Consider the following 9,948-nt stretch of genomic DNA (forward strand, 5'->3'; position numbering starts at 1 on the left):
TGTTTTTGGAACCGCTTTTCTGGTTATTTGTAGCGCTGGGTTCCGTCTGACGCAGGTCCGCTCCTCAACCCGCGTCGACACATAACATAAAAACTAAAACAAATTACACAATAAAAATGCCAAAACAACTAACATCAAAACCAAATATACAGACAATATACACATAAAATATTCAAATAAACGAGTTAAAGAATTAGAAACTACAGAAGTGTGTTTTAAGCATGAGACTGCAGTCCTAGAGAAATATAAATAAAAAGAGAACAGTATATCTGGTTCTGTGGCCGGAGAGGATGCATGCAGCGTGTGTGCACAGCTGGACTGTGCGTTCACAGGTGGGCCACAAGTAAAACTTAGTTCCATTAGATGATGCAGCTCCTCTGTGGCAGGACAGGACACATGAGCACCGTGATCCTTTGAAAGCACCCCAATAAAAATACAAGAATGAAGCCAGAGTGCTGGTAGCCCTCATCCCCCACAGAGGGGATGGCCAGCATGTTGTCCACATGAGCACGAAGGATCTGAGCCTTAAAACTTATTTCCAATGTGGTCTTTAATAAAAATAAATATAACGCAATGCTAAAATACCCTCAGAGCATAAAAACAGGAAACAGAATGTGACCTTTTGACCTCTTTAAATAGGTCAAGCTTAGCCATTTTTGAACTTGTCCAAGTTCTGTGACCCAAGAATGTTCCCTGTGAATTTGAAGACCCTGACAGTAATAGGACTGGACTTATGCTGAGCATGGACAGATGGACGGACAGGCGAAGGCCTTCGCAATACTTGGTCATATTTTGACCTCAGGTAATAAAAGAATGAAGCCAGAGTGTTGACGTCATCAGTCCAGCAGACTGTCCATGCATGCACAGGGGTTGCCATCAGCCAGCAGTATTGAACTTAATTTCTACTTCTGTTCTCAGAAAAATAAATTCAAAGAGGTAGAACAGAATAGAGCATTTATTGTCATTGTACATATATACAACGAAAATTGTCCTCTGCATTAAACTCATTCCAATTACAGTTAGACACAATTCAACCACTCAGAGCAGTGGGCAGCCACAGTCCGGTGCCCGGGGACCAGTTCCAGATGTAGAGACACTGCCTTGCTCAGGGGCAGAAAAAGGAGCAGACCCTAAATAAGCTTTTGTGGGAGGAAACCCACAGACATGGGGAGAACATGCAACCTCCACACCAAAAGGGTGGGAAGCAATCCCACGACAATGTGATTGCTCATGAAGTGGGTAAGATTAAAACAATGCCTATGTGCAGTATCTTGGGTCAACTTTTGTTGTGATTTGGTGCTGTATAAAGACATTGACTGGAGCATTGTCAGATGACGTAAGTCTTATATGGGTGCAGGTGCTTATCTCCTGATTCTGTAGCATCAAGCAGATGAGACTGCATGACTCCCGCTGGGCAGGACTCCAGTCAAGGCCAGGACCCAGCGGAGTGAGACAATGTAGATGAAGTGTCTTGTTCAAGGACACAGACAGGTAGGTTGAGCAGGATTTGAACCTAGGTCTACATATTTGCAGATTAGTGCCTTATCCACTGAGCTACCTGCTCTACAGAGAAAGCTGAAGGTAAGAATATACTCAACTTTACTCAGGCCCAAGGACCGTCACCCAGACTTTGTCCACAATTAAACAAGCCGGTGTGGTTACATAAGATCCGCCCTTATGCCAGCTGACAGAGGTAATTGTAATTGAACACCCCCCCCCCCCACCACCACCACCTCTGCCCCTGTACAATGACAATAAAGACTATTCTATTCTAATTATACAACATAAATTTGACAGACAGAAATACAAGTCATTTATTTCACAAGAACATTGGTTTCATTTATTTGATTACAAAATTTCAAGATTGTTAAAATACAATTTAGACATTCGGGCACAAAAAGTATATTCTGAATGGGGGTGGGGTTAAATGGCAGTGAGTTGCTCCTTCTTTTTGCACTGGTCACTTCATTAGGTACACCTCTTCAAGTGCTCATTTAAGAAAATATGCGTCACACGGCCAAAGCTCAGTGTATTGAGGCATGTAAACATGGTCAAGATCTGCTGGTTCAGTCCAAGTAGCATTAGAAGGAAAAATGAGATTTAAATGACTGAACATGACATGATGGTTGTGCCAAACAGGTTTGTCTTAATTTTTCAGAAATTACTGGGGGGCAGCTTTTCTCAAAGATTGGTCCGTGGAGCACTGGTGGTCTGTGAACGACCCCAAGTGGCCCATGAGTACATTGGTAAAACATCACATTTTAAATTAATATCATATTCTCACTTAAGTATTTCTCATGCTGTTAAAATGACTCCAAAGTCTAATAAATAGTAATATACTTTTGTAATATAATGTTGGAGTAGTAAGCAGACCTTTTGTTTTTGGATATTTTGGGAGATGTGTCGTACATAAGATTTTTTTTTTTACTGGTCAAGTAATCATTGTTTTGAAAGAGTTTGAGAAACACAGCTCTGAGGTCTCCAGAATACGATCTGAAAAAGAAGAAAGACCCAGTAAACGTCAGTTCTTTGTGTGAAAATGCATTGTTGATGGCAGAGGTCAGAGAGGGATGTCAGACTGTTTCAAAAATAGACTCAATACAAATAAGGCATGCAGAAAAGTGTCTCTTAACACACAGCAGGTCCAACCTTGAAACAGTTGAGCTCCAGCAGCAGAAAACCACACAGGTGCCACTCACATCCACCAACAACAGTAAAGTGACACTACAGTGAGTACGAGCTCACCAAAATGAACAAACTGTCATGTCAATATGGAGTAAAATCTTTGAGAAATGTTTCCACAATCTTTTAGAATCTTGGACACCAAGAATTAAGGCAGTCAAGGAAGTTTGAAAGGCAAAAGGGGTCCAACCCAATGCAAACGAGGTATACCTAATGAAGTGACCAGCGACTGTACGTCAAATTTAAAATAAATTTGCTTCTGTGTTATGACATCTTTTACTTGAAGATTTCAGTTTTACTGAAAAATAACACATCCTCAGAAGCTTCACAAAAATAAACTCTCACAAACTAATGAAATTAACAGCAATGTGTATAAAAATATATTGTTAGAATTATTTCAGTGTTCTAACTACAATAAGATGCAATCAGCAGAATACTCATCTTACATGTTTTTAATTTTCCACCAAAAATGAGGAATTGTTTTCAAAAATATAGTTTGAAAGATTTTGATGGGGGAGTTGGAAGGATGCATTTATACTGTAATCGTTATTGCGTGGATTTGGATTTGAGTGTGAATCAGTGCTACTTAGTACATGTTTTTTGCTTGTTTGTTTTTGGACAGATGAGAACAACGCAAAACTTTCAAAAGGTACTAGTACTATAGTAAGTACTATACTTGTTCCACCCCTGAGAATGATCTTTTTAAAAGTCACATTGGAAGAGGTAAAACATATTGTACTATGGGTAAAGACTATGTCTATTAATACTTTATCATCAATTTTAAAATATCAGTATAATAAATATTATGCACAAATTTCCTTTCAAGTTTTTGTTGTATAGTAGTCGCACCAGTATTAGTCACACTTATTTTTGAACCATATAACGTATTTCACAAATCAAGAAAAACATTTTTTCAACAATCCAGAAAGACTATTCAGTCACACTTTAGCTGAAAGGACATATCTTAAAAGTATCTGTAATGTTGCATTTCTTGTTTCCATTGTACTGAAACATACTGAACTGTGATTTTTGTATACTGTTACACTCTTATTACTTGACACATAAGTTGCTTCTCAATATAAGTCATAGGACCTCCCAAACTAGTTAAAAAAGACATAGTCTGGAAAATACAGTAATCCACAATCATCTTCTTGTTTCATAAAATGAGATTCTCAGTATTTTTAATTACATGAAACACTAGACATATGACAGCGTCACAATGTCATTATAGAGCAGAAGACTTGACAACTATTAATGTTCTGTGCATTACATCTAAAACGTAAATCCCTTTCTTTATTGGTCTATTTGTTTTGTTTGTTTGTTTTTGCTTACACTGCTGTGAAGTATTGCATTGGTTGTGACTCTTAATGGGATGTAATTTAATATCCCCCACCTGCAAGATCGAGCAATGACCCAGCAGCCTCTTGGGCCTCGGTGTCGAGCTGAAGGATCTCAACAGTCTCCAAATCAAGCTGGGTGTCGTTCGGCAGCACGAGGTACTGGTACTGATCAGACTGGTAGTAGTGTAACTCAACATAACCGCTGTCCAACAGAGGATCCTTCTCCATTTCCAATTCCAATTCCATCTCCACAATTGCCTCCTCCTGCTTGTATTCAACTGGCTCCACGGTGATGAGCTCTTCATGATCCGGGGTCAAAGGCACGTTGGGTTTTCACAAAGATTCGGATCATTGGCAGTCAGTTGTGGTGAGGGTGTGTTGAGGAGGGTTTGGAAAGAGATTCTGCATGAGGTAAAACAACGAAACTAGAAATGTAATGTGAGCTCAACATGGTTAGAGGACTCACATATACCACTAAATACCACTTAGAACATTTATGAAACCGTCTGGCCAGCATGTGGGTCTATAAAATGCATAAAGCCAGAAATAAAACAAAGGCACTTGAAGGAAGCTAGCTAGACTACTGCTAGTTGCCAAGGTAATAGGACTGCTGGCGTGACAACAGAATGCAAACAATGTGGTGTGCTGGGTAAACTGTAAAGAAAGTGAAGTTATAGCTAATAAATGTGTCAAAGAGGGCTGTTACTCTATTGACTGAACATGTTATTCCAAAAAAAAAGTAAAAATCAAAAGGGAGGGGATTACTTTGCTCCACTCAGATTAAACACCAACAGTGCTCCTTTTATTTATTTTTTTTATAAGAAAATAAACCTAATGTGGTTCTGGAATTAGCTAATTTTTACTAACCTGAAATATCCACAGTGTCACACATTGAGGTCATGCCGTAGTCTGCTGCTTCCAACCTACTACAAAAATATACAATACATTCTGTTAACAGAAAATACTTTCTCATTATACCAGTAAATCCCAAATATATAGTAGGTTCACCTTCCACGTTTTATGAGTCATACTGTGTACAGTCAGTTTTAATCCAACTTTTAAGTTCTGTACTGCTGGATTTCATATTATACAAATAATGTTATGGTAATGGTAATGGTACGAATATTTCATGAGGTGAAAGACGGAGTATTTCATCAATGAGGTGAAGCCAAGTTGAATGGTTGTTCCAGCTTTCACCAAATTAAATATTCATTCCATTGAAAGAATGTAAAAACATTTATTATTTTTATATAATGGCTAAAATATACTCAACAAAAATATAAATGCAACACTTTTGGTTTTGCTCCCATTTGTATGAGATGAACTCAAAGATCTAAAACTTTTTCCACATACACAATATCACCATTTCCCTCAAATATTGTTCACAAAACCAGTCTAAATCTGTGATAGTGAGCACTTCTCCTTTGCTGAGATAATCCATCCCACCTCACAGGTGTGCCATATCAAGATGCTGATTAGACACCATGATTAGTGCACAGGTGTGCCTTAGACTGCCCACAATAAAAGGCCACTCTAAGGTGCAGTTTTATCACACAGCACAATGCCACAGATGTCACAAGATTTGAGGGAGCGTGCAACTGGCATGCTGACAGCAGGAATGTCAACCAGAGCTGTTGCTCGTGTATTGAATGTTCATTTCTCTACCATAAGCCGTCTCCAAAGGCGTTTCAGAGAATTTGGCAGTACATCCAACCAGCCTCACAACCGCAGACCACGTGTAACCACACCAGCCCAGGACCACCACCATCCAGCATGTTCACCTCCAAGATCGTCTGAGACCAGCCACTCGGACAGCTGCTGAAACAAATCGGTTTGCATAACCAAAGAATTCTGCACAAACTGTCAGAAACCGTCTCAGGGAAGCTCATCTGCATGCTCGTCGTCCTCATCAGGGTCTCAACCTGACTCCAGTTCGTCGTCGTAACCGACTTGAGTGGGCAAATGCTCACATTCGCTGGCGTTTGGCATGTTGGAGAGGTGTTCTCTTCAACTTTATGCGAAGGAGATGTGTTGCACTGCATGAGGCAAATGGCGGTCACACCAGATACTGACTGGTATCCCCCCCCAATAAAACAAAACTGCACCTTTCAGAGTGGCCTTTTATTGTGGGCAGTCTAAGGCACACCTGTGCACTAATCATGGTGTCTAATCAGCATCTTGATATGGCACACCTGTGAGGTGGGATGGTTTATCTCAGCAAAGGAGAAGTGCTCACTATCACAGATTTAGACTGGTTTGTGAACATATTAGAGGGAAATGGTGATATTGTGTATGTGGAAAAGTTTTAGATCTTTGAGTTCATCTCATACAAAATGGGAGCAAAACCAAAAGTGTTGCGTTTATATTTTTGTTGAGTGTAGATCCTTGCCATTTGACATTTTATGAATTTATAAACAGAAAAGGGACTTACATTTTGGTGTTGCACTGCTGCTAAAGTCCAACACAAACTGGTGATGCTGTGCACTGACTTCATACTTCCAAAAAAAAAAAAAAAAAAAAAAAAAGACTGTGTAGTTCCTCAGTCCAGCGAAAAATCACATCAGCTTTTCATCTGAACAGTTCTTCATTGCATCCAGACAGCTTACAGCGGAGTGGATTTTTGTGCACGTGTGTTAGAAGAACTAGCACCATCAGTTAACTCAATCAATCGTCGTCGCTTGTGTCGCTGTCCCGTGTGCGTGCTCACACAAAAGGGATTTTGTGTACTTCCTCAGTCCAGTGTCGAAATTTGTCCAGGTTTTCATCCCATTCATCCTAAAAGCTCTTCATGCCTCCAAACGGCTTACAGCGTAGTGGAGTTTGTTTTGTGTGTGTGTTAGAAGTACCGTCAATTAGCTTGTCAGCAAAACAAACTCCACTATGTATAGCTAAACACTGCTCCCACTAGTGTGTGCGCTGGCGGGGTTCACAGCGTGCAATGGTACAAATTGTATGTAACCAAATTGCATGGCAAATGGAACCAAATTTGCACACTAAATGCAACGCAACACAAATGGGATGAATAATCCATGTCACATGACATACAAAGCACCAATTAAATGACAAGGATCCACTCAGCCGTTACATAATAAACACTCTTACAGTCCCAAAATAATGTGATTGCACAAGTAGACTTTCTCCTACCATATGCAAAATTTGGGACTTTGTTTAAGATTTGTGTTACAAGCTCATAATTTGGAATCCTGTTTGCTTGAGGCACACCTGATATGTTGCTCTGCACTCTGTGACATGTTCGGATCTGGGGAGATATTCACTTTCTAAATGGAAGGGAGTGTGTCAGGCAACATCTCCTTCCAATTTAAAAGGACAGTCAGACTCAGAAACATGGTACTTCTTACCAGAACTGATATGTTTTAGGATGCATCGCCACAGTATTGATGGATATTCTTGGCAAAAAGTACAACATATGTTTGTGAGAGATGCTGTGACCTAAAGAAGACGGAGAATTTCACTCCTTTATAAATAAGCACTCTTCCACTTGGCCAAGTTTGATACCATTTCACACTGTAATGGTCAGAGTAACACTTGGTGCAATTTGACTGATTTTCTCAAGCAGCTCCGGCCTGGCTGAGTTTGGTGCGACACACCGCACAGGCGCACACCACTTTGCAAACATCAGGGAGAAGTTATTTTATTCTGGAGCTCGGTCAGTGTCTCCATGTCTCAACTTAGCCCACAATTAGCATGAGATGGCCTGGAACAGGCCAGGCACAACTTGGCATGACTCTGGGTGAACTTGATGTACACTCCGGGTGGGCCAGGCCGCTGGACAGCGAATTTACCATGGAGCCTAACCATGCCACACCAAGCCATGGCAGTAGGGAGTCTGGCCGAGCACCTGAAAGTTTTAACATGTTCAAACCAGTGCAAATTTAAGAAATCTTTTGGAACTTGAACAAAACACGTTGAGTAGTATACCAACCCCTCACTCTGCAAGCCCTTCATAAGCCGGGCGGTGCTATTTGGCACACTAAGATAGGTGAAAGAACAGCTATGAAGGTCTTGTGGATTAAAAGGTAAATACTTTTGGATTGATAGCAAATACCTTAAAGTACTTTGTCTTCTAGTTGCTTATGTACATCGTTGTTTATTGCAACCTTATTGTGATTTTTCCGAGAGATGATACTCACAGTGCAGGCTTGTTTATCAGATTGCAGTTGTTACTTTGAAATTTATGGGTCTTCTTGAGCAAATCAAGGAGTGCTGGACGATACTCTGGGCATACACACCACAGCGATCCCTTCCCAACAGACTGAAATAAAGCATACGAACAATGGATAGCAATCTCAAAGTGTTTGTATTATTAACTCCATATGTGGGTGGGTGGGGGGAGGGGGCTTTAATGTCTCGAATGTTGCACATAAAACAGTCATTTTATTGAGTTGTGAGTGCTACAAAACAGCTAATCATTTCTTGACGCAATTTTTGTTTTAAATTTGGTGCTTCAGTCACCAATTCAAATGACTGAATCTATTTCTGAAGCTTTTTAATGATTAGACTACTTTTAAAGAGCAAATAATTTGCTACACAAAATAATTCAGTTTCAACTATTCTGAAAAACAGTTTTAAAAATAATTAGTTTTCAGAAGGGATTGTTTCAACAAATTTTTTAAAGAATTTGAGACTGAATAATTTTCAGAATTAGAGAAAATCATTTAATGTTTCAAGTATTTTGAAGCAGTGGATAATTTTTAAGAACCACTTCATTGAGTTTAAAAATGTGCAAAATTCTCACTTTTGACAAACCGTATTTGGGAGGGGGTTAAAGGACATGTCACACAGAAATTATAACTTAGATTTAGGCTGTTAGTGACCATCCGATGATACACCAGGATTACTTTGTGCACTTCCATTACCAGTCTCAAGTATACAGCATTCGCAACAAACAGCTACGGAAACTGTCGAAAACAAAGTACTCGTGAGTACTCGTTTTTCAGAGTGTTTCGACAGCGTTACGTACCTGAAATCTAATCACTTAGCTATGCTTTACTGATCACTATTGTAGACCTCAATGAAAAAAACAAACCTATGAAGCCACCTGATGTTTGTCCCTTTGAATGCGATGGAAGCTCTTGCTGAGAGAAAGATTGTGTCGAACAGAGTTCCTCCAGCCTCCAGAAGCTGACTTATAGTAAGGGAAATTGTTCACTATCCATTCATAGATGTCTTTCACTGGAAGCCTCTTGTTTGGTGAATCTTCTATTGCCATAAAAATCATACAAGTGAAGGAATATGGTGGCTTACATGAGCTGGAAGGAACAGACTGAACAGGTGCTGATGACTCTAGCGGAGGCAGCAGTGTCATTTTGGATAAGGGCTTGCAGTGGTAATAGATTGCCTCTCTGATGCAACCAGGAAAGGCAGGTTAGGTCGTCTTGATCTGATGCGTATTCTGGACTGAGGCCTTGTATGTTTTGTTCTTTAAAGCACTGAGATCTTGTATAGTGTGAAAGAGGAGAGGTAGACTGAATGGATTCTGCTGTTGCCGGAGAAAGTGAGATAGGAGGCGAGGGCAATGAATCAGCTGAGATCAGGAGTGAACCATTGGAGCAGATCTTGTGGGGAGAGGAGGGAAAGGCAGATAACCTCCAAAAGTGTTTGGGCATGAAGATAAGTAAGGCAGTGTATGTGAAGTGTTTGTCCATCTCTCTCCTTTGTGGAAATCTCCAGTGTGTTTTAGCTGCTGAAAGATAAGACAGAGATGATTTAATGAACTACTGATCTGAGAAATGATTGATGAAGAGCTTCTGAAAAGAAACAATAAAGCTAACTTTTAGAAGAACAAACCAAACACACAGGGTTTGAACACTCCAGGTTAATTTTAGAGGCAAATACATAAAAGATATAATGGGAATACAGTAAAGAATAAATCAAAATTTTAAAATACTAATCGGTTAAATGTTAG

The 9,948-nt window shown here is 39.8% G+C and overlaps 1 pseudogene; it reads right to left on the reverse strand.

Annotated features, from left to right (window-relative positions):
- Positions 1 to 4,061: 4,061 nt before the first annotated feature.
- On the reverse strand, positions 4,062 to 9,675 carry LOC117520280 (annotated as a pseudogene).
- Positions 9,676 to 9,948: the final 273 nt, after the last annotated feature.

Source organism: Thalassophryne amazonica, chromosome 11 (genome assembly GCF_902500255.1).
Source record: "Thalassophryne amazonica chromosome 11, fThaAma1.1, whole genome shotgun sequence".
In the NCBI taxonomy this organism is placed as follows: Eukaryota; Metazoa; Chordata; class Actinopteri; order Batrachoidiformes; family Batrachoididae; genus Thalassophryne; species Thalassophryne amazonica.